At 34.8% G+C, this 25,126-nt stretch overlaps 1 protein-coding gene across 3 annotated transcripts in view; it reads left to right on the top strand.

The window, feature by feature from the left end:
- Positions 1-25,126, top strand: part of ANKS1B (ankyrin repeat and sterile alpha motif domain containing 1B) — a 1,301,363-nt gene that overhangs the window by 304,872 nt on the left and 971,365 nt on the right. The window lies entirely within an intron of this gene.

The following is a 25,126-nucleotide window of genomic DNA, read 5'->3' as shown; positions in this document are numbered from 1 at the left end:
AGTGGGATTGCTGGATCAAGTGGTAGATCTACTTTTAGTTCTTTAAGGACTCTCCACACTGTTTTCCATAGTGGCTATACTAGTTTACATTTCCACCAGCAGTGTAAAAGTGTTCTCTTATCACCACATCCATGCCAGCATCTATTATGTTTTAATTTTTTAATTATGGCCATTCTTCCAGGAGTAAGGTGGTATTGCATTGTGATTTTGATTTACATTTCCCTGATCATTAGTGATGTAGAGCAGTTTTTCATATGTTTGTTGGTGATTTGCATATCTTCTTTTGATAATTGTCTATTCATGTCCTTAGCCCAGTTTTTGATGGGACTGTTTGTTTTTTTCCTGCTGATTTGTTTGAGTTCCTGATAGATTCTGGATATTAGTCCTTTTGTTTGTATAGTTTGATGCATAGTTTGTGGTGATTTTCTCCCACTCTGTGGGTTGTTTGTTTACTCTGCTGATTATTTCTTTTGCTGTGCATAAACTTTTTAGTTTAAGTTTTATCTATTTATTTTTGTTTTTGTTGCATTTGCTTTTGGGTTCTTGTTCATGAAGTCTTTGCCTAAGCCAATTTCTAGAAGGGTTTTTCCAATATTATCTTCTAGAATTTTGATGGTTTCAGGTGTTAGATTTAAGTCTTTGATTCATCTTGGGTTGATTTTTGTATTAGGTGAGAGATGAGGATCCAGTTTCATTCTTCTACATGTGGCTTGCTAATTATCCCAGCACTATTTGTTGAATAGAGTACCTTTTCCCCACATTGTATTTTTGTTTGCTTTGTTGTAAGATCAAGCCGACATGTATTTGGCTTTATTTCTGGGTTCTCTACTCTGTGCCATTGGCCTATGTGCCTATTTTCATACCTGTACCATGCTGTTTTGGTGACTACAGATTTATAGTATAGTTTGAAGTTGGGTAATGTGATGCTTCCAGATTTGTTATTTTGGAGTAGTCTTGCTCTGGCTATGCAGGCTCTTTTTTTGACCCCATATACATTTTAGGATTGTTTTTTCTAGTTTAGTGAATTTGCAGATTTGTCATTTTTACAATATTGATTCTACCCATTCATGAGCATGTGATGTATATCCAGTTGTTTGTGTCATCTGTTATTTCTTTCAGCAGTGTTTTGTAGTTTTCCTTGTAGAGATCTTTCACCTCTTTGGTTAGATACATTCCTAAATGTTTTTTTCTTTTTCTTTTTTTGCAGCTGTTGTAAAAGGGGTTGAGTTCTTGATTTTATTCTCAGCTTGATCACTGTTGGTGTATAGCAGTGCCACTGATTTGTGTATATTGATTTTGTCACCTGATCCTTTGCTGAATTCATTTTTTCGGTTCTAGGAGCTTTTTGGATCAGTCTTTATACTTTTCTAGGTATACGATCATATCATTGGTGACCAGTGACAGTTTGACTTCTTCTTTGCTGACTTGGATGCCCTTTATTTCTGTGCCTTGTCTGATTGCTCTGGCTAGGATTTCTAGTACTGTGTTGAATAGAAGTTGTGAGAGTGGGCATCCTTGTGTTGTTCCAGGTTTCAGGGGGAATGCTTTCAACTTTTCCCCATTCAGTATAATATTGGCTGTGGGTGTGTCTTAGATGGATTTTACTACCTTAAGATATGTCCCTTCTATGCTGATTTTGCTGAGGGTTTTAACCATAAAGGGATGCTGGATTTTGTCAAATACTTTTTCTGTGTCTATTGAGATGATGTTTTTAATTCTGTTTATCTGATGTATCACATTTATTTGCTTGTGTATGTTGAACCATCCCTGAATCCCTGGTATGAAATCCACTTGATCATGGTGGATTACCTTTTTGATGTGCTGTTGGATTCAGTTAAGTAGTATTTTGTTGAGGATTTTTGCATCTATCTTCATAGGGATATTGGTTTTTGGTTTTAAATACCCTTTTCTGGGTTTGGTATTAGGGTGATACTGGCTTGATAGAATGATTTAGGGAGCATTCCCTGTTTATCTTTTGGAATAATGTTAGTAGGATTGGTACCAGTTTTTCCTTGAATGTCTGATAGTTCATTTCCGTGTATTTCCATGGTTTTGAAGGTTCCTTTTCCAGTTTTATTCCACTGTGGTCTGAGAGAGCACTTGATACAATTTCAGTTTTGTTAAATTTATTGAGCTTTGTTTTGTGGCCTATCACATATGGTTTATCTTGGAGAATTCAGTAGTGAATTCTTCTGGTCCTGGAACATTTTTTGTTTGCAATTTGTTATTATCATTTTAATCTCACTACTTGTTGTTGATCTACTCAGAGTTTCTATTTCTTCCTGGTTTAATCTCGGATGGTTGTATATTTCCAGGAATTTATCTGTCTCCTCTAGGTGTTCTGCTTTGTGAGCATATAGGTATTCATAATAGTCTTGAATGATCTTTTCTATTTCTGTGATATCTGTTATAATATCTCCCATTTCATTTATAATTGAGTTTATTTGGATATTCTCTCTTTTCTTGGTGAATCTCCCTGATATGATTTGACTGTGTCCCCACCCAAATCTCATCTTGAATTGTAGCTCTCATAATTTCCACATGTTGTGGGACAGACCCAGTGGGTGATAATTGAATAATGGGGCAGTTTCTCTCATACTCTCCTCATGGTAGTGTATAAGTCTCAGGAGACCTGGTGGTTTTATAAGGGGAAACCCCTTTCACTTGATTCTCTTTCTCTCCTGTCTGCTATCATGTACTATATGTATTTTGCCTTCTGCCATGATTGTTAGGCCTCCCCAGTCACATGGAACTGTGAGTCCATTAAACCGTTGTTTTTATTTTTTTTTAAATAAATTACCCATTCTCGAGTATGTCTTTATTAGCAGTATGAAAATGGACTAATACACTCAGTAATGATCTATCGATTTGTTTATCTTTTCCAAGAACCAACTTTTCATGTCATTTGTCTTGTGTATTTTGTTGTTGCTGTTGTTTCAATATCAATTAGTTCTACTCTGATCTTAGTTATTTCTTTTCTTCTGCTTGGTTTAGGTTTGGTGTGTTCTTCTTTCTCTAGTTCCTTGAAGTGTGACCTTAGATTGTCTGTATGTGCTCTTTCAGACTTTTTGATGTAGGCATTTAATGCTATGAACTTTCCTCTTAGCACGACTTTTGCTGTATCCCAGAGGTTTAATAGGTTGTATCACTATTATTCAGTTCAAAGAATTTTTAAATTTCCATCTTGATTTCATTGTTGACCCAATGATTATTCAGGAGTAGATTATTTCATTTCCATGTATTTCCATGGTTTTGAAGAGTCCTTTTGTTCCAATTTTACTCCATTGTGGTCTGAGAGAGCACTTGATATAATTTCAGTTTTGTTAAATTTATTGAGCTTTGTTTTGTGGCCTATCACATATGGTCTATCTTGGAGAACGTTCCATGTGATGACGAATAGAATGTATATTCTGCAGTTGTTGGATAGAAAATGTTCTGTAAATATCTGTTAAGTCCATTTATTATAGGGTATTGTTTAAGTTCATTGTTTCTTTGTTGACTTTCTGACTTGATGACCTGTCTAGTGCTATCAGTGGAGTATCAAAGTCCTCCACTAATATTATGTTGCTGTCTATCTCATTTCTTAGGTCTATTAGTAATTGTTTTATAAATTTGGGAACTCCTGCATATATATTTAGGATTGTGATATTTTCCTGTTGGACTAGTCCTTTTATCATTACATAATGTCCCTCTTTGTTTTTTAAAACTTTTGTTGCTTCAAAGTCTGTTTTGTCTTATGTAAAAATAGCTACTCCTGCTCACTTTTGGTGTCTATTTGCATGGAATATCTTTTTCCACCCCTTTACCTTGAGTTTACATGAGTCCTCTGTGTTAGGTGACCTTCAGAATTATTTGTCTGGCAATTCAGAGATTTCTTCTTGATTTGGATCCATTGCTGGTGAGCTAATGTGATCTTCTGGGGATGTTAATAGTCCTTGTTTTGTCATATTACCAGAGTTGTCTTTTTGGTTCTTCTCATTTGGGTGGAATATGTCAGAGGAATGATCTGGGGCTAAAGAGCTGCTATTCAGATTCTTTTGTCCCACAGGGTGCTCTCTTGATGTGGTGTTCTTCTCCTTCCTCTAGGAATGAGGCTTCCTGACAGCCAGACTGCAGTGATTGTTATTTCTTTTCTGGATCTAGCCACCCAGTGGAGCTACTGGGCTCTGGGCTGGTACTGGGGAGTGTCTGCAAAGAGTCCTGTGATGTGATCCATCTTCAGTTCTCTCAGCTGTGGATACCAGCAACTGCTTCAGTGGAAGTAGCAGAGAAGTGAAGTGGACTCTGTGAATGTCCTTGGTTGTAGTTTTGTTTATTGCTCTGGTTTTCTCAATGCTAGTTGTGTTAGCAGTGAAGTTGTCACATGGACAGATTGAGGACGTCTGGTTAGCTAGGATGTTACAAGCAGTGGAATTAGCTCTTGTTTTCTTCCTTGGAGTGGGGTTGTTCTTTAATGAGCTGCTGTAATGGCTTGAGTTGGTTGGCCTCTAGCCAGGAGGTGGCACTTTCAAGAGAGATCAACTGCATAGTATAGGGGGATACAAGCTTGCTTTAAGGTTGCCTGGATAAGTACTCAGGTTTCTCAGGTGATGAGTGGGGCCATAGAGCTCCGAAGAGATTATGTGTTTTGTCTTTGGCTACCAGGGCAGGTGGAGAAAAATCATCAAGTGGAGGCCAGGTTCGGTGTGTCTGAGCTAAGGCTCTCCTTGGGCAGGACTTGCTGTGGCTCCTGTGGGGGATGAGAGTGTGGTTCTCAGGCCAATGGAGTTATGTTCTTAGGGGGATTATGGCTACCTCTGGTACATCATACAGGTCACCAGGGAAGTGAGGGAAAGCTGGCGGTGATAGGCCTCACTCAGCTCCCACGCAGCCAGCAAAGCTAGTCTAACTCTTATCATGCCCCTCCAATAGCACTGAGTTTATACACAGGGAGCCTATGAGCAGTAGTGAGATCTTGTCCCAGGATACAAGCCTATCCACTGAGAGCTGAGAAAGCAAGCAGGGATTTCAGGCTTCACTCCTCCCTGCCTGCAACAGTTTCTGTGTTCCTGTCCACACTTCCCATTCGCCCTTCAACAGATTCTGCCCAGGAAAATTCATGCTTGGTCAAAATTATTACAGAAGTTCAGCTGGAAGTTTCTTTCTCCCTGTGGTCATTCCCTAGTTCCAATTGCAGCCCTTCCACAGACCCCTGTGAGATAAAGTCAGAAATGTCTCCCCTAAGAGTACCTACAGGGCTCTTCCTGCTTCTTCTTCCTTTTTTTTTTTTTTTTTGAGACAGAATCTTAACAGACAACCTGGTGTGCAGTGGCGTGATCCTGGCTCACTGCAACCTCTGCCTCCTGGGCTCAGGTGATCTTCCCACCTCAGCCTCCCAGCTAGCTGGGATTATAGGCATGTGCCACCATGGCTGGCTAGGTTTTGTATTTTTAGTAGAGGCAGGGTTTTGCCATGTTGGCCAGGTTGGTCTTGAACTTTTGACCTCGAGTTATCCACCCACCTTGGTCTCTCAAAGTGCTGGGATTACGGGCATGGGCCATTATACCTGGTCTGCTTCTTCTACTTTTGTATTTTGCTTGGCTTGGCTGTCTAAATTTGTTTCAGCTCTAGGTAAGTTTAAATCCTCCTCCTGTGGTCTGGATTTTCAGGTTCCCCAAGGAGGATGTGAGTTTGGAGGCAGGCTTTTCCCCTTTCACACTTTTAAAGACATTTTTTCAACTGTCTCACAGAATTTACAGTAACAAGCCACTTCTTCCAAAGGGTCTGTGAATTCTTTCAGTTTTTCTGGTATGTTCCTGTGGCAGTTCTTGGAGTAGAAGTTCACAATGTGAGTCTCCACATGCTATTCTGTCCATCCGAGTGGGCACTCCAAGTTAGTTCTGCCTCCTGTCTGCCATTTTCCATATTTAGGGAGGATTTCAAGTCCCCCTGCCTATTTTTAACAGTTATTTTCTTCCATAATCTACAATGGTTGGTTTATTGTGTTCTAACTTCTGATCTTACAGTTAAGAATTTGATAATAATTTGGTTCTTTTTTATTTGAAAATATCTGTTTTTCTCTTCCCTTGTTGAAACTGACAATATTTCCAGTTCAATGTTAGAGTTTGGCCAGGCATGGTAGCCCACGCCTGTTATCTGAGAACTTAGGGAGACTGAGATGGGTGGATCGCTTGAAGTCAGGAGTTTGAGACCAGCCTGGGCAACATAGCGAAACCCTGTTTTTACAAAAAAAAAAAAAAAAAAATTATCCAGGTGTGTTGGTACGTACCTGTAGTCCCAGGTACTTGGGAGGCTGAGGTGGGAGGATGACTTGAGCCTGGAGGTGGAGGTTGCAGTGAATCAAGATGGTGCCACTGTACTCCAGCCTGGGTGTCAGAGCCAGACCCTGTCTCAAACAACACAACACAACAAAAAATCTTAGAGTTCAAAAAAATCAGATTATCTTTAAATGCATGCCATTTAAATTATTTAACAAGTGAGCTCTTTTAATCCAAGTGTAACTTCAGATGAGGAGAGCTTTTGTCTATTATTTCTTTGATCATCACATCTTCATTTGTTTTTATGCCGTTATTCAACAACTTACAAATGTTAAATCTGTAGTTGATACCTATTAGGGTTTATTTTTATTCTGTTTTCTTCACTTGATTTTCTAAAACACAAAATTACTTTTTTTCAGTGACATTTTCATTTTCTCAACTGAATTTTAAAATTCAAGAACTCTTTCTTTTAGTTCTAGACACTATTTTTACACATTCTAATTTCATTTTTTAAAGAGATTATGGTACATTTTTCCCCATTTTTTGTTTGTCCTCTGTTATTTTTAACTCTACTACTCTTGTTGAGTATCTAAATTTCCTTCTTTTAAGCCACTATCTCATAAAATGGTTTGTTGATCCTTATTGTTCATATTAATGGGCATTCATATTATTGGGCATGGGATCTGTCAACACTTGTACTGCTCAGGTTTTGGAGTCTCTAAGAAAATGGTGATTAAACAACAATAAATAATTAAATGGTAGCGTTTAGCTCCAGAATGCTTTTAGTGAAATTTAGGCTTAGAAAAAGAGATGCTTTTTTATATTTGGCGCAGTCAGGGATGGATTGTACTTAACCTAACACTACAGTGTAAAGGGATGCTTGGGCTCTCTTAGTAAACAGGTAGGATAATTTTCTCTCCTTGATTATGGTTATCCATGAATCTGTGACATTTGTTCCAAGTTATGTAAGAAAAGGTAGCCTAGAAGGGGCTCTGACCACTGTCCAGTAAGTTTTAGGCCAGAATTATATATTCGTTTTCAGGACTTAAAATCTCAGATGATTCTAGGTTCTTTCTAGCCTCCAAGAGTAGACTTCAATTATTTTCTAGGAAAAGTAGCCACACCAGGGACTTAGGAAGGAGAAAGAATAGAGAATATGGACACAGGCTGCCATCTTCCCAGAATCATGAAAATGATTTGTATCATTTTATAATTTAACATTTATAGAACTATAGTCTTAGGGCTCTGTGGGAGTTCTTGCTAACAGTAAGTACTCCACTCCTGTGTTAAGTAGAACAGTAAGTTCTCAACATAGATTTGGTTCTATCTTATTTGGTTGTCTCTAGTAAGGTACATCACAGAATAACCAATGGAACATGCCAGATATTCCCCCTTATTGAAGTGTTGCTATTTTTTCCAAGACAGAGTTGTTTTAGTGGGTACCTTTTAACTGAACTTTCTTTCTTTTTCTTTCTTTCTTTTTTTTCTTTTTATTTTTTTTTTGTTTGAGATGGAGTCTTGCTCTGTCACCCAGGCTGGAATGCAGTGGTGCAGTCTTGGCTCACTGCAACCTCCACCTCCTGCATTCGAGAGATTCTCCTGCCTCAGCGTCCCGAGTAGCTGGCACTACAGGCGCATGCCACCATGCTTGGCTAATTTTTTGTATTTTTAGTAGAGACAGGGTTTCACAGTATTAGCCAGGCTGGTCTCGATTGCCTGACCTCATGATCTGCCAGCCTCAGCCTCCTGAGGTGCTGGGATTACAGGCGTGAGCTATTGCTAACTGAACTTTATTTCTTTGGTGTATCCATCTTAAAAAATGGAGAATTTATTCAGAATTACATAAACAGCTGGAGATTTGACTGGGTCATTTTGATCACTAGTAGGAGTTAACTGCAATTCAACAGTGTTCTCAGCAGCAGACATTATTTTACTTCAAAGTCCTAGCAGTTTTAAAAGAGAATCTAATTACAAGATATTATCTGAAAAGCATTTGGAAATTTTTCCCACTTGTGCAGTTTTAAATAAAGTAATCACATCCCGTTCCTCCCCTCCAAAAAAGTCCTCACCGAATCTTATATTATTTAGGTTATATTATTTGCTACTTTCATGAGCAGCCTTAAGTATAAAAAAAGAAAATACAGTTTTGAGGAGGGGCAACTGGTACTGCTTTTAAGATCTAACTCATGTCAATTTTGTAATGGTGCATGGCCCTCCTGATCACACGTCTGTGGAGCAGGACCTAGAAACGGGGATGAGGCCAGAAACTAGAAATTAGGTCTAGGCTATGAAAGATGTAGGAGAGCAAAAGTGTACTTAGAAGAAACTAGAGATTCACTTTTATAATCCCTTTGAAATATTTTGAAAACTTTTTGTTAAAGAACCTATTATATTAAAATTAGAAATAAGTGTTATTAATCTGAATACATGAAATATTGAGTTTGCTTTGATTTATTTGGGATATATGTCAGTAAGAATAAAGATATATACCTCAACTCTTCCTGTGTGTTCTACTGTGTCTCTCAACACATTCTCCTTCTTCCTACTCCACTCCTCCCTTTTAAAATCTAATTAGTTTGTATCAATTTATAATTTAACATTTATAGAACAATACTCTTAGAGTTCTGTGGTAGTTCTTGCCAACAGTAAGTACTCCAGTTTTCTACTTGTTTTCCAGATTTTGACTTTACAGTAGCTGTATGAAACTTTGAAATTGAGATATATTTAGTAATCATGTTACTTTAACATTTCTGGAAGCAAAGACCTAAAAAGAAATTAGAAGCAAGCATACATTTCATAAGCCCAAGGTAGAAAAGGCTTAATGGAATACTTCAAATTGAAAACCATATACTTTATTTATCTTAATGCATATCATGAAATTAAGTCCTACTTATTTTTATAAATTATTTGGCAATTAGAAAGTGTGAAGATAGGAAAATTCTGTAATGTGCAGTTAAATTTTTAGGATTGCCTCTGCTTTCTGATGAACATTTCAACAAATCACTTTCGACACTTAGTATTATTACAGGATTCTAAATGGGGAAGTAATCTTCCATTTTTCTTTAAAAAGCTTGTTTTTTCTTATTATAGATAATTTGGAAAATAGGATACTTATGAATAATGAAAATTCACCTGTCATACAGAGATGTGTTTTAATATGTTTTATCTTAGTTTTTATATATGCGAGTGTATTAGTCTGTTCTCACAATGCTATCAAGAAATACACAAGACTGGGTAATTTATAATAAAAAGAGGTTTAATTGACTCACAGTTCCACAGGGCTGGCAAAGCCTCAGGAAACTTACAAACTTGGCAGAAGAGGAAGCAAACATGTCCTTCTTCACATGGCAGCAGGAAGGAGAAGTGCCAAGCAAAGGAGGAAAAACCCCTTATAAAACCATCATAACTCACTCACTGTCACAAGAACCGCATGAGGGTAACTGCCTCTGTGATTCAATTATCTTCCATTGTGTCCCTCCAAAGACATGTGGGGATTATGGGTAGTACAATTCAAGATGAGATTTGGATGGGGACAAAGCCAAACCCTATCACAAGTCATTATAAAAATGAAACAATCATGCTGTGCATTTTATTTCTTCATTTTCATGAAAATTTTCCCATGCCAATGACATTTTATAAAATTTTACTTATAGTAATAATATCCTAATATATAAATGTATACACACACAGGTAGCACAATTTAATTATTTTCTATGGTTAAACATTTATATTGTTTATACATTTATTTTATTATATATAATATGATGATAAATATCCTTGAGTAAAAATTCTTTATGCACATCTACCTTTTTTTTACATTAGATTGGTAGAGGTGAAATACTAGTATTTGATTATAAAAGCATTCTGAATTGATCATTGAAAGTTTACCAAATTCAGAAAAGTATTAAAGCATTTAAATAGGCCATTATTTCACTATTTATAAATGAATTTTATTAAAAAAGATTTAAAAATGGAATTTAGTCTGCCTAGGGTTTGTTATACTACTTTTTAAAACAGTGCAACATATTAAAATTATAAAATGATAGTTTTTCATATTGCTATTTTCTGAGAATATGAATTTAAAGATCTTTAAATATTTTCTTATATAGATATACTCTAACAGTGTTTTTCAGTTAAATATTAGGTGTTCTCAATTACTTGCTTTTATATCAATGGAATAGTGAATATCATTACACATACATATAACATTTATTCTCTTAGTATAGATAACTAGAAGTGGAATTTCTGAAAGAGAATAAACTTTTTTAAGATTCTTTACACATACTACCAACTTATCTTTCAAAATATTTTTGTTGATTTTCATTCCCAATACAAAGCCCCTCACCAAACATTCTAGATTGAAAACATGCAAGTTTGATTGATAAAACATGTTACCTCCTTGCTATTTGAGTTTTAATTTCTAAAAATACTAAAGAAGTTAAACATATTTTGTATGATCAGTGGTCAATTGTATTACTTTTAAAATGATCTTTCCAAGTCTTTTGTATGCTTTTCATTTACTGTGCTATTTTTCTTATTGGTATATAGAGTCTTTGCATATAAAGGATATTATTATTTTGTTGTATTTATTGTAAATAATTTTTTCAAGGTTTTCATATGTTTTAGTATTTTAGTATTAATGTTCAAATACAGGGGTTAAATATTTTAATGAAATGAAGTTTATAAATCATTTCTTCTATTATATTAACTACTATTTATAGTAGAAATGCCTTTAAAAGAAAATGCCTGTTTTTCCCACAGAAGACTTCAAATTCGCATGTTTTGTTTTCAGACACATAAACTCATTTCCCATCATAGTTTATTGAGTAATCCACTTACTTTTTATAAATTTTGGTGCTTCTTTTTCATGTGTTTATATAATAAAGATTATATATTAAGTTCTGAACTAGAACTATTTATTCTATTGTTCTTGCACAAGTCCTATAGTGTTTTACTTTTCATGGTACTTATATTCTTTTTCATACATTTCCTTAGCTCTTCTCTTCTTTCTTTTATTTTCTAGTGGTTTTTTAAATTCATGTTGCCGTCTTTTCTCTCATATCCAGCTAGGATTAATTTATTACTTTAACAATTTATTGGAAAGTATTTATTTTAAACAAATGTCTCTTATGTACAGTTCTAGTCTTAGATATAATAAAATATGACAAAGTTTCAGCCCTCACTTTATGCATAACTTATATAAAGCATCCATAGATTATTATTATCCCAAATACACTTTTATTTGAGGATGATTTGCCATCTTTAGAAAGTTCAGCTTTCTCAAACATTATTATGACATTTTTCTCCACTTAAACTAGTTTTCCCTTGTCTCTTGACATGTATTTCTTTATTGCATAATTAAATGGTTTTATTTCCCCAGGGCATCAATATTTCTTATTTAAAGTTATTGTCAGCTGTTTTACTTTTTGATTTTTAAATTTTTTGGATCATGTTCTTTTCCTATTGTATATTCTAGAAGTCTTTGCTTATAAATAGAAAGACTGTTGATTTTTATATTTATCTTGTAACTAGTTGGCATACTTTACTCTCCTAAATTATGATTTTCAGCTGATCTTGAGTTCTATAGACCATATTCATAACCATATTCTATAATCATATTAATAAATATTGTTATGCTTAAAACTCTGTATTTATTTCAATATTCATGAATTATGCTTTATATGACATGTTGCACCTTTTTGATTTCTTAATTTGTCTCTTGGCAGGTTGTAATTTATTTTCAAATAGGATAAATGTATTATCTCTAGAATTATTCATGAGGGCTGCATTTTCTGTCTTGCTTTTAAAATGTAACCAGTAACTTTTCTTGGTATAAAATTCTTGAGTTATAACCTTCTACTTTGAGTAGTCAGTTGACATTTGTATCATATAATGCTTATACTATTGTTTATATTGCATATATTGCAAAAATATGAGGTAAACATGATGTTTTTTATCCTTGGCGTAGATATGGTGGACTTTGGGATTTTAAAATTTTCTTTGTTTTCTGGATGTTTGGGGTGTAAAAACAAAGTATCTGATTTACTTAACAGAGTTAGTTTCTATTATTTGCATCTAAGAATCCTGGCTAGTACAGTAGGCAATCTGAGTGTTCATTCTGGAAGCTTGAATAGGTGATTCTTTTTCCTTGGAATTAAAAGATTTTGCCTGAGTATGTCTTGATATGATTATTTTCCATTATTTCTTTGAGGCATTTGTTGTATACCTCATCATTCTTGATTCTTGAAAGTTTTCTTCTATTATGTTTTTGATTATCTCCTTTATATTCTCTGCTCAAGCTTCTTCACCTAAGATTATATGGTCTTAGAGTAGATCAGTGTTCTTGATTTCTTCGATACACCATGTTTTCTGACCTTTTTGAGGGTGTGGATTTTGGTGAATGTCTCCAGTTTAGCTACCAAAACACTAATTTGATTTTATGTAAAATCAATTTGGCTTTTAGAGACAAAATAATTTAAATTTCATAATGTATTCTTTTCTTATTTAAACCAGTTTTATTGTGTCTTTGGCTCAACATTAGCCTTTTCTTTTCTTATCATTTTCTGCTTATGTTTCTGTGTTGAAGGTTCTCAAGAAAGTTTAACACAAAAGATTATTAAACTATGATAGGAGAGTAACTATAAATATGTAAAACAAACTATAAAGGTATTCTATGGCTGAGGGAGAGTATCCAAGGAAGGACAGTCATGAAAGAGAGCCCTTCTCCCTAAGGTTGGGATTCACACCTTACTGGAGAAGGTTTATGTAGGTGCTGTCCACTGAATGATCTGTTTCTGCTTGACCAACATCACAGGAACTCAGAAGCTGGGTGGCTTTTCACAATTGTTCTCAGTTTGGAGGAGGTGGCTGCACTTCTTCAACTGGCTATTAGCTTCAGGCTGCCACAGGAATAGGTTTTGTCTTTATGCAATGACAGGATGGCATTCCCTGGTGATGTTGTAACTGACAGATTTAGCGGCACAGGGTCAGATATGTTTGGAGTAGTTCCATTTGGTCAGAGTTGTGTGTATTTGAAAGGGATTTTCAGATATGGAAATCCATAGATGAAGAGTTAAAAAAATTCCTTTTCTTCAAGATGAAATTAGTTCACCATTAGGAAGACCAAAGTGAAGCAATGGGGAATGAATTAACAGTAAACCTGGTAACTCAGAAGTTGCTGATGTCTTTGATTGTCCTGGGTACCTTCTACTTTATTATTTCAGATGGAAGACTTATCCAGCATGGGTTTAATGCCTTGGCTAGATAGGATGTGGCTCAGGTATTCCAATTCTGGCATTTGAACTTGGGTCAGGAAGATTTAATTAAATACTGACAAGATGGTGAGAATGTTGCATAGGTTGAAGGATATTGCCATGGTTTTGGACTTGTTTTGGTACGTCTGAAAAATTGTTTTCTGCTTAAAAAAAATTTATCTCAAAAAAGAGTTTTAAAATCGCTCAGCATTGTTAATATGATTATTAAAGGTAACTTGGGATGGGAGAGAAAACATCAGGTTTTATTTTCTTTGGCTAGTGGTAATTAATAAATTTTTCAACCAAAAAACATTTACTGAATGCTATTGAGCATACAAAAGAGACATTTTTAATTTGGCATTCAAGTTCCTACTCTGTACCACATACTACTGTAGATATTGGGAATACAAACATAAGTAAGATATAGATCTCCCCCTTTTACAAGCTGTTACCCCTGAGAAAAGATTGTATTTTAGATAGTATTGTTTATTGAGCTAAAATCAACCATGTCAAAGTTGGACCTTAAGGTGAGAGATTAACTTTAAAGGTGTGCTTCTGAAGCTTTCTTCTAGGCTCCTTTCTTTCTCCCCAGCATGCGAACCATGACATTCACTGTGACAGGTGGAATTGATGAAGATGCTTTTAGGAATAGAAAATTACCTTAAATCTAAACTTATCCTGAGCATGAGTCAATTATAAAGCAAGACCACAAATTTAAATAATTTCCATCAGGGCGCACAGCCTTTAAAAACATATTAAGCAATTCAGCTTCTCTGCATTGGAAAACAAATTCACTAGGTATATTTAATACACATACACACAAACACACACACACACACACACACACACACACACACACACACACATACACCCTGGCAATAACAAAAATACTTGCTGTGGAGACATATTTTTTTAAACTTATGTTGTTGTATTTATTTTAAAAGAAATTTTAAATCTTTTTTTGAATGTGTTATAGTATATTTCAATATTTTAAAATACCTTTTTTTGCTGCTAATTTATGTCTCCTGAATAAATGATTTGACCAAACTACAATCTAGATTTTAGTTTTGTTTGCATATATTACCTTTACATACACACTTTTCTCTGTGGATTATCATGATCTATCTGTATATGAACTGGGAGAAGTGGAAAGTGTATCTACCCTTGAGGATGGTTTGAGATTTGTTTTGTTAATGTTTGCAGTAAAATATATTTCCTCTTTTATTAAAAAATTGAGGACCATTTTTTATTGTGTAATTTCCTCCAGCCAATAATGTGAATCATGGAAATCACCCAAAAGTATCAGATCAGTGTAAACTATCTGTTCCATATCTCTTAGCAGCACTATGTCCTTAACCTACCCTTGGTTATATTAATATTAACAGGCTGTGCAAAATCATCAATATCTATTCCCGTTTTATTTATGCTACCTTGATTTAGTGTCATGAACTAGAGTTAGTCAGTTCTAACAGACTTATGGTCTAACAGACTTAATGTCTAATTTATTTTCATTTTATTTTCAATATAAATTCTTCAGTCCTAAGTTTTGTTCATTTATCATGACTTAATGTACATTTCAATTATGTACTTTTTCCTCAAAATTTTATTTTCATATAACTTCTTTCCCAGAAAATGGCTTAAAGTATGATAGAAATAATATGTATACAAAAAAAGATAAGAAAAGACAAGGAATATATGTTGTATATTGAAAATGATAAAATATTGCTATTTAATAAGGGAAATGTTTACCTTTTGATTGTGGGGCTGTTGAAAGACTTCTTCACATTTTTTTGATCAAACATGCCTATTAATTTCTGTTTGTCAGTCCAATACACACACACATATGCATACATGTACATATTGACATACACATCAGCACTGAAAGCATTTCTGTTTTATAGTCATCTAAGGACGAAATAGAGAACGTGAAGGAACAAGAGTTGTCTAATCAAAGTGTATACACACATGATGTGCCCTGAACTGTGCCAGTCATTTTGCAGGATACACAAATAATACAAAATACTGTTCTTGCAATGACAGAGATAAGATATACTTTATGTAATCTCCAGAAAATAGTTCAAAGCAATAGATTGAGTTGTCCAAACCATCTGAATTGTGGGAATTTAGAGAAGAGAAACAGTCTCTGAATCCTTTTGTACCTAATACATAGAAGCTTTCTATTTTTTGACCTCAGTAGAATAAGAAGTAGAAAATTGTGCCTTGACTAATGTTGAACTTGTTTTAAACTATCAGTTTTCTATAATAGAGCCCTAATTTATTTTTTGTGTACCATCTCCCCACCATGCCGTTCCTCATGGTTAATTTGCCAAACACAGCAAGACATTCATACTGCCTTAATCATGTGAACTCTGTGCCTCATTCTCATCTCCCCTTTTCTCTGTCAGAATTCTTATCTCATGAGGTGCTTTTGCTCAAATGCAAGCACTCTATCAGTTCTTTACTCTACTTGCCCTAGTTGCTTCCTCTTTATGTTTTCCAATACCTTGTATCTCTGTAATGCTTATAATTTTAGTCTAGTTTTACTGTCTAGTTATATATAGATATGTGTCTTTACACCTTGAGTTCAGAGTTTATGACATACTTATATTTTTCTTCCCTCACCCTAGAGTTTAGCCTTATAGACAGTAGTTTTTAATCAATAAATATTTAATAAATTTAAATAAATTTATTTGAAATATTGGGCATAAACAGTAATTTTTAAATTAACTCAAGTTAAGTAGCAATGAAATTATGTGCACAAGAAGTTCAGGTTGGTTGTAAAAGGTATGTATATTCACTGATGCAAAAAATAATTGAATAACTATCATATTACAGGTCAGATTGTTTTCCTAGGACCATCTATTTATTATGAATTAGGAAATTGCCAAGACAAGCCTGATGATGGAAAGCAAAGACTATGTGATGAATGTGGAGTTAACAGTGTGGAGGAAGAGAATATTAATATATTTGAAGGTTTTGTACAAAATAGAGGAAATGGGATTATTTAGCCAGTAAGAAGTAAAGAGATGTCTAAAATGGAGAATCAGATATGAATATACATGTCTTCTTTTAAAAAGTGTTTTTGTCAAACCTTTAAAGTTTTTGTCAAACTTCCATGAGGTAATAGGGTATGGAGTAACTCCTTCTGAAAACTACTGAATACTGTACAAAAATATGTCAAGCATTCATGATCAGACTTGGATAAAAGACAGGACTGTGATCCCTAATAGAAAAGATACAAAGGAGGCAAACCCTACTATCACCCAGCTTTTTGCCTGAATACAATTCCTAAATATGGCGCCAGGTAGAAAAACAGAAACAGGGTCAAGTCATCTCTCTGAGTTGAAAATACAGAAACTAGAGTTGACAAAGGCTGAGTCAGCTAGAATTTGCAGGCAGAGGAACAGAAAACAAGGCACTATACAGAAAAATAAGTCCAGAAAACTACCTAAAGTTATCTTTATATCTTTAGTTGAATATCAATCTGCTCAAGAGTGAAACTCCATGAAGATAGTAAAAGAAAAACCTTCAAGGAAAGAACAATACTGGAGATACATAAGCAGAAAAGTCCCTGGAACTCACACAAGGCCAACAATCATTCAAGTAACTACCAGCCCAAGTAGAAGGATCATGCTTAATACATGGGGCATTCACTAGAGATTCCAGAGGGAATGTATGTAAGTCTTAATGATGGAGTTAAGCTAGCTCCAGAGTAAAGGTTACTGTAGACCCACCTAAAAATAAAAAGTAAAAGCAAGCCTTGAATGAATTAAACTGATATCCAAATAACTCTACTCTGTGCCACAACAATGTCTAATAATTTTTAAAGGAATACAGCTAAACTCAGAGCCATGTGTAGTGGGACATTCCTGTAGTCCTAGCTACTCAGGAGGCTGAGGCAGGAAAATCATTTGAGTGCAAGAAGTCAAGGCTGCAGTGAGCTATGATTGTACCACTGCACTTCAGCCTAGGTGACAGAGTGAGAACCCATCTCATAAAAAAATTACTACACATGAAAATAAGGAAAATGAAACTTATGAACATGCAAAAAATTAGTCAATAAAAATAGGCCTGGAATTACAGAGTTGATTGAATTTGTATATGAGAGAATAAAATATTTGCTATAAATATGCTTGATATACTCAAAAGTTTAAAGGAAGAGGTGATGTGAATAGAGAAATGTAGGTATAAAAGGATTCAAAGGGAACATCTAGAGATGAAAAAGGCAATATCTGGAATGAAAAATAAAGTAGATGCAATAAATAGCAGACTGTCATTGCAGAAGGAAAGACTGGTGAAATGGAAAATATTGCAAATGAAAGTACCCAAAATAAAACACAGAGAAAAAAAATGACTAAAATAAATAACAGAGCCCGTGAAAAAATATCATACAATGAAACATGTGTAATTGGAGTTTCTGAAGGAGAGGAGGGTTTAGGAATGAGAGAGTAAACAAAAACAATAGCTGAAAAATTTCTAACTTGAATGAAAACTATAACACTCCAACCCAAGAAGCTCAGCAAATACAAAGCATGACAAGAACAAAGAAAACTAGACAAAGATACATCATAATCTAGTTGCTAAAGTCACAAAGAAACTTAGAAAATATTTTTAACTAAATGCAAATAAGAACAGAGAATGTTAAATTTTGTAGGTAAAGCTAATGCAGTGCTTAGAAGGAGTCTCATAGAATTCAGTTCTTAAATGAGAAAAGGAGAAGGGTCTTGAATGAAAGACCTAAGCTTCCACATTAAAAAAAAAAAGAGGAAATTAAACCCAAAGTAAGAATGATTAAAATGAAAATCAGTAAAATAGAATATAAACAACCAATAGAAATAAAAGGGAGGGGATATGAATAAAGATCCAAGAGAATGAATAGAATAATAAAGGAACAATATGAATAACTTTATAGCAATAAATTTGACAACCTAGATGAAATGGAAGAATTACTTGAAAGACCTAAATTAGGAAAAGTGACTCAAGAAGAAATATAAAAATCTAAATAATCCTATGTTAAAGAAACTTATTATTTAAGTTCTTCTTAAATAATAAGAAATTCTTACCCACAAGGAAACTTTACACAGAGGTGGTTTACTGGTGAAATCCTTTTAGAAAATAAAAGATAAGGGTTGTTCCCAATTTATTATATGAGGTGAGCATTACTGTGATAACAAAGACATTTCACAAATGGAAAACTATAGATCAATGTCACTCATAAACACAGTATCAAAATCCTCAACAAAATAGTAACAAATCAAGTCCAGCAATACATTAAAAAATTATGCATTACAACCAAGTGGGATATATGCCAGAAAGGCAAGGTTATTTTAATCAATCTTGACCAGGTTGGCCTCGAACATGTAGCCTCACCTCCCTGAGTGCCAGGGCAACCGGCCTGAGCCACCGCGGCTCCCAGCAAGGTTATTTTAACAGATAAAATCAATTAATACATTTTACTACATTAATAGAATAAAGGAAGAAAACCTTATGGTCATGTCAGTCATTGTAGAAAAGCATCGATTCATAATACAAACTTTCAGTAAACTGAGAATAGAAAGAATTTGCTCAACCTTGTAATAAAAAAGCCTTTACAAAAATGCCGCAGCTGATGTTATATACTTCATAATGTTGAAAGACTGAATGCTTTTCACTTAAGATTTATATTCAACATTGTACTGGCAATTCTGGCTGGTGCAACAAGACAAGGACCAGAAAATAAAGGCATAAAGATTTTAAAGGGAAAAGTAAAACTCTTTATTCACAAGTGATATGATCATTTACATAGAAAATCCTAAAATATCTATAGGAAAGCAATTAGAACTAAAATGTGTGCAAGACGCAAAGTAAATAAACATAAAATCAGAATTTTTTTTACACGAAGAACTATCAATAACTGAAAATTCAGAGCTTTTTCTTTTCTTTTCTTATTTTTGAGACAGAGTCTCACTCTGACGCCCAGGCTGGAGTGCAGTGGCACGATCTTGGCTCACCGCAACCTCTGCCTCCTGGGCTGAAGTGATTCTCCCCTGCCTCAGCCTCCCGAGTAGCTGGAACTACAGGTGCATGCCATGACACCTGGCTAACACTTTTATATTTTCAGTAGAGACAGAGTTTCACCATGTTGGCCAAGCTTGTCTCAAACTTCTGACCTCAAGTGATCCACCTACCTTGGCCTCCCAAAGTGCTGGGATTATAGACATGAACCACTGCACTTGGCTGAAAATTCAATTTTAAAATTTGGTACAAATTTGAAGTTTGATTACAAATTCTCAGTTATAAAATGAATAAATTCTGGAGATCAAATGCACAGCATGGTAACTATAGTTAATAACATCACATTGTATACTTGAAATTTGCTAAGAGAGTTGATTCTAAGTGTCCTCACCTACCCCCCTCCCCACACAGCATATTAACTGTATGATATGGTGGAGATGTTAATTGGCTTGATTGTGGTAATTAAGTCACAATTATACATATATCAAAACAATATGCCATATACCTTAAATATATACAATTTTTGTTTGTCAGTTATGCCCCAATAATGCAAGAGGGAAAAGAAAATTAAATTAACCTAATAATACTATTCAAAACATGAAATGCATGTTTACCCCTTCATATTTAAAAAGATATATGCAAGACCTGTACACTGAAGACTATAAAAATATTGTTGATGGAAATTAAAGAAAACCTGATAGGTACAGGGATATACCACCATGTTCATGAAATGAAAGACAATGTAGTTTAGATATTTGTTCTCCCCAAATTGTACTATGGGCTACAATCCCAAGCAGAATCCAAAAAGGCTAATTTTTCAGATATTGACAACTTACTCTAACCTTTATATGAAAAGGCAGAGAACCTAGAAGAGCCAAAATAATTTAGAAGAAGAACAGATTTGGAGGATTGATTCCAGGCTTATAAACATCTGTCAGTGTGGTATTTGCATAAGAAGAGATTTATAGGTCAATTGAACAAAGTAGAATTCAGAAATAAACCCATACACGTATGGTCAATTGATTTTCAAAAAATCTGCAGGGCACTTCAATGGGGAAAGGATAATCTTTTCAACTAATGGGGCTGACTACTTCTATTTATATATTTAAAAAATAGGTTTCTTAAATCTCAACCTTTACCTCATGCGCTACATGAAAATTAATGTAGAACAGAGATCAAAATGTAAAAGCAAAAATGTTAAATTTATGGAAGAAAATATAGGAAAATATCTTAAGTTTGTGTTAGGCAAAGATTTCTTATATATTCACCAACAGTACAAAGGAGGTATGTCTAGAATATAGAATATTTAAAAAGAATACTCTTACAACACAGCAAAAGAAGTCAAATAACCTTGGCTCACGCCTGTAATCCCAGCACTTTGGGAGGCCGAGGCGGGCAGATCACGAGGTCATGAGATCGAGACCATCCTGGTTAACGTGGTGAAACCCCGTCTCTACTAAAAATACAAAAATTAGCCGGCCGTGGTGGCGGGCGCCTGTAGTCCCACCTACTCGGGAGGCTGAGGCAGGAGAATGGTGTGAACCTGGGAGGCAGAGCTTGCAGTGAGCCAAGATCGCGCCACAGCACTCCATCCAGCCTGGGCGACAGAGTGAGACTCCGTCTCAAAAGAAAAAATAAAAAACAAAACAAAACAAAAACGAAGTCAACCCAATAAAAATATGTACAGGACTTGAACAGCTACTTCACCAAAGAAGAAGGTAAATGGCCTCTAAGCACAGGAGAAGATGTTTAGCACATTAGTAGCAATGACAGAAATGTAAATTAAAAGCACTATTGTGATAATTCTACATACCATTTGATAACTACATACTATTGCCATAACTCTACATACATACCATTAGAATAACTAAAATTAAGTGTTGCCAAGAATGTGGAGCTACTGAAACTCTCAGACACAATGAATGGGAATGTAAAATGGTACAAACACTTTGGAAAACACTTTAGCAGTTTCTTAAACAGTTTGATGTATTTACCATGTGACCTAGCATTTTAGATATTTACCCAAGAGAAACAAAAGCTTATGTGCACTCACAGAATTTAATGTGAATCTTAATGGCAACTTTATTCATAATGGCCCTAAACTGAAAACAACCCAAATGTCCATCAATAGATGATTGTATAAACAAAACTTTGGCATATCCGTATAATGGAATATTACTTTGAATTAAAAAGAAATAAACTACTGATATGCAAAAATAGGAATGAATCTCAAAAACATTATGCTGAGTGAATTTTACTAACATGGAACAAATGTTTGTGGTGAAAAGATAGTGTAGGGTAGCCTTGCAACGTAATTTTCAGACAATTTTAAGCAGATGTTTAGTGTTAATAAGCTTTATAGAAAGCTTATGCCAAACATGAAGTATATATGCTGCCATATTGTGGCAGAAAAAAAGATTTCTGGGGCTACCAGTAGGGAAATATTGATACAGAAGGGATACAAGGTAACCATTTGTGGTGATAGAAATATTCTGTATCTTGATTGTGGTGGTGAATACACAGGTATATAGATTTAAAATGGGTGCATGTTATGTATATAAATGATACTTTAATGAATTTTATTTTAAAACAAGTAAACTTTTAGAAAAATGTTATTTGTTCATATAAAATGATCTGTCATGGAGGATAATTTAGTTTTCTCAAAGTTATAGATTTTGTCTTCTGTGCTGTCTTGTTGAAAAAAAAAGTTTAAACTTTCCAAGGTGACTTTAACATTTTTTTTTAAATTAGCTTCTGTGTATTGTGCATAAAATTGGCATCAGTTTAGACTTAGCTCTTTCTAATATTGTAATGATAAACACTATTAATTACTAGGTAAGGGTCAGATAAATGAACAAAAGTTTTGAGAGACAATAAAAACATTCAAATCGATTGTATATAAGTACACTAGCAAACAAAATATGTTCTTCTTTGAAATTGTCTGATGTTATGCAAAGGATGTCAAATATGTAAACAGCAGGTGGGAACATAATGTGCTGGAACTAAGTGTTTCAGAGGAGTTGTAATGTCTCATGTACTATTAAAAAGAGAAAGACTCTCCTTACTTTATTCTTCAATATTTCTTGCAACTAAAACGATTGCTTTAATAGCAATTCAATCCTTCAATAAATGTGAAATATATTTGGCACTGGCAAATCCTCAAGTTTAAAATATCACCATACACAGTAACATCATTTTGGAGTGCGGATACTAGGAGATGTATTCAGTGTACTCATTGGCATCAAGTCTTGTTTTTCTTCTTCCTTTCTTTTCCTTGCAGATATGAATGCAGTACAGGATTCACGGCTAACTCCAAATTAATCTGAGAGAAATTTTATTTTTCAACAGACTTAAATGTTGCAGCTTTTGTGAATTTTACCAATGTGGAACAAATGTTTGTGGTGAAAAGATAGTGTAGGGTAGTTTTGCAAGGTAATTTTCAGACAATTTTGAACAGATGTTTAGTGTTAATAAGCTTATAGAAACATATTTGACAATAGGTTTTCTGATCATTGCTAATATATTCAACTGTTGCATGTGCTATCTCTCCCAGGACTAAATTTAAGATGATGGAATCTGTTCCTTTGTGAGTAATATAAACACTGACCTATCGTCTATTTGATCATTAATATTGTCATTGCTTTGGAATAACTAAACCAGCTTAACACCTCACATTTTCTTCTTCTTGGTGCCCCACTAAGCCCTTAGATCCCTAATTTTAAAAGATTGTAAAAAGGAAAATATGATATATCATGCTATTATATAGTTGTTGCCTTTTAATTGGACAAAATAGTAGTTCTCATGTAAGGTCTCTTGCATAATGAGATTGGCTATGCAAGTTTGCAGATAAGATGTATCCTAGTGTGAAATTGCTTGCATAATAAAGAGGAGAAGAATTTAAAGAGCTAATGAAAACAGTCTGTAGGGAAAAATAGACACCAAGAATTCTATTCTTCTTGGTGGAAGGGGAGATGAAAAGCACCCTTCTACCCAATTATCACCATAAGGAGAAAAAATATTAATAGGGGAGGAAGAGGAGTTAAGCCATGAAATTTAATGCCCATTCACCTCCACTATAGAGTTTATGGTAAAATCTAAATTGTGTACCAATGGTTGTCATAAATGTCTTCCTTCATGAAATCAAATAGATGCAGAGTTCTACATTACTTTGAATGTGGGATGAAGACAGTGGGAGCAAATGGAGTAAGAGAAAAAAGGACATTAAAATCTGGGTTATAGTTACATTGGCTCCTCTTCGAACTAGTGAAAATGTTCACACTAATAAAACATTTATGAGGGCAAGCTGGCATTCATTCATTCATTTACTCTTCATTCATTTTCAACACATACGTGATGAACTGTTCTTCAATGTACTAGCCAAGTATCAGGCTTTGGTAGCTAATGCAACAGGCATCTCTGCAATCATGCAGCTTTTATGGACTAAGGATAGGAGATACTGAGCCAAAGTCACTGAGTAGCTATAAAATTATCATTGTGATAATTGCTATAAAAAAGCAGGATACTGTGAAGTCATATAAGAAAGGAAATTAATCTTGATGGGAGCCTCAAGAAGGCCTTCCAAAGGAAGTGAATTATATATATACCTAAAGCACCAATAAGATTAATCCTGATGAAGACAAACAAAGGAATTTATCTGTTAGGATTTGACACAATAGCAAATAACAAAAACATCTAAAATAATAATAATGGCTTAAAGAGAAAGAGTTTATTTTACTCCCACTTCCAAAGCTTAGAGCTAGGCAGTCCAAGGCTGGTAGGGATCACCTCTGTGAGGAACCCAGGATTCTTCTATTTTGTTGTTCAATTGTGCAGGTCGTCTAGTTCCAAGGATACTTCATGGCCCAGGACAAACGCTCCAGCTCCAGCTCCAGCTATTTCATTAGCATTCAATCAGCAGGAAGAGGAAGGGAAGGAATAAGGGCACACCTATTCACTTTAAGAGCACTTCTTATATCCCATGGTTATGACTTAGCCATGTGGTCACACCTAGCTGCAACAGACACTGGACAATGTGGTATTTATTGGAGAAGACATGTGCCCAGCTAAAAGTTGGAGTTTTAGTACTATACAAGAATAAAGGAAGGTGTTACTAAAGACAAAAGGAGGAGGGGAGAATGTATATTGGGAAATGACTAATAGTCTTTGCCGGAGAAAACCATATGTGCTAAGGTAAGGTACAAGGCAGGAGGAAGTTTGGTATACTGGAGGGAAAGAGGGAAGCTCAGTGTGTTTAAACATTATGGGCAAAGGGGAGGAAGAGTGTTAGTGTTCCCGGACCAAACCGAGGGTCGGGCTGCTTATTCTCATGGTCCAATAACAAGATGCAGACAAATTGGGAAAGAAGAGAGTTTACCTGTAACCAGGTACAGGGAGAAGGCCGGGGAAAATATCACCAGACCAACTCAAAATTATGAAGTTTTCCAGAGCTTATATACCTTCTAAGCTGTATGTCTACGTGTAAGTGTGCATTCATCTAAAGACATAAGTGATTAACTTCTTCTCATCTGTAACTAAGGTCTGAGTCCTTAAGACCTTCCTCTGGAGCCTCAGTAAATTTACTTAATCTAGATGGGTCCAGGTACCGGGGGTGATTACCCTTAT

This window comes from Colobus angolensis, unplaced genomic scaffold, assembly GCF_000951035.1.
Source record: "Colobus angolensis palliatus isolate OR3802 unplaced genomic scaffold, Cang.pa_1.0 Scaffold10, whole genome shotgun sequence".
In the NCBI taxonomy this organism is placed as follows: domain Eukaryota; kingdom Metazoa; phylum Chordata; class Mammalia; order Primates; family Cercopithecidae; genus Colobus; species Colobus angolensis.
Note: the sequence above shows the minus strand (reverse complement) of the source record. Positions and strands in the feature narration are given on the sequence as shown.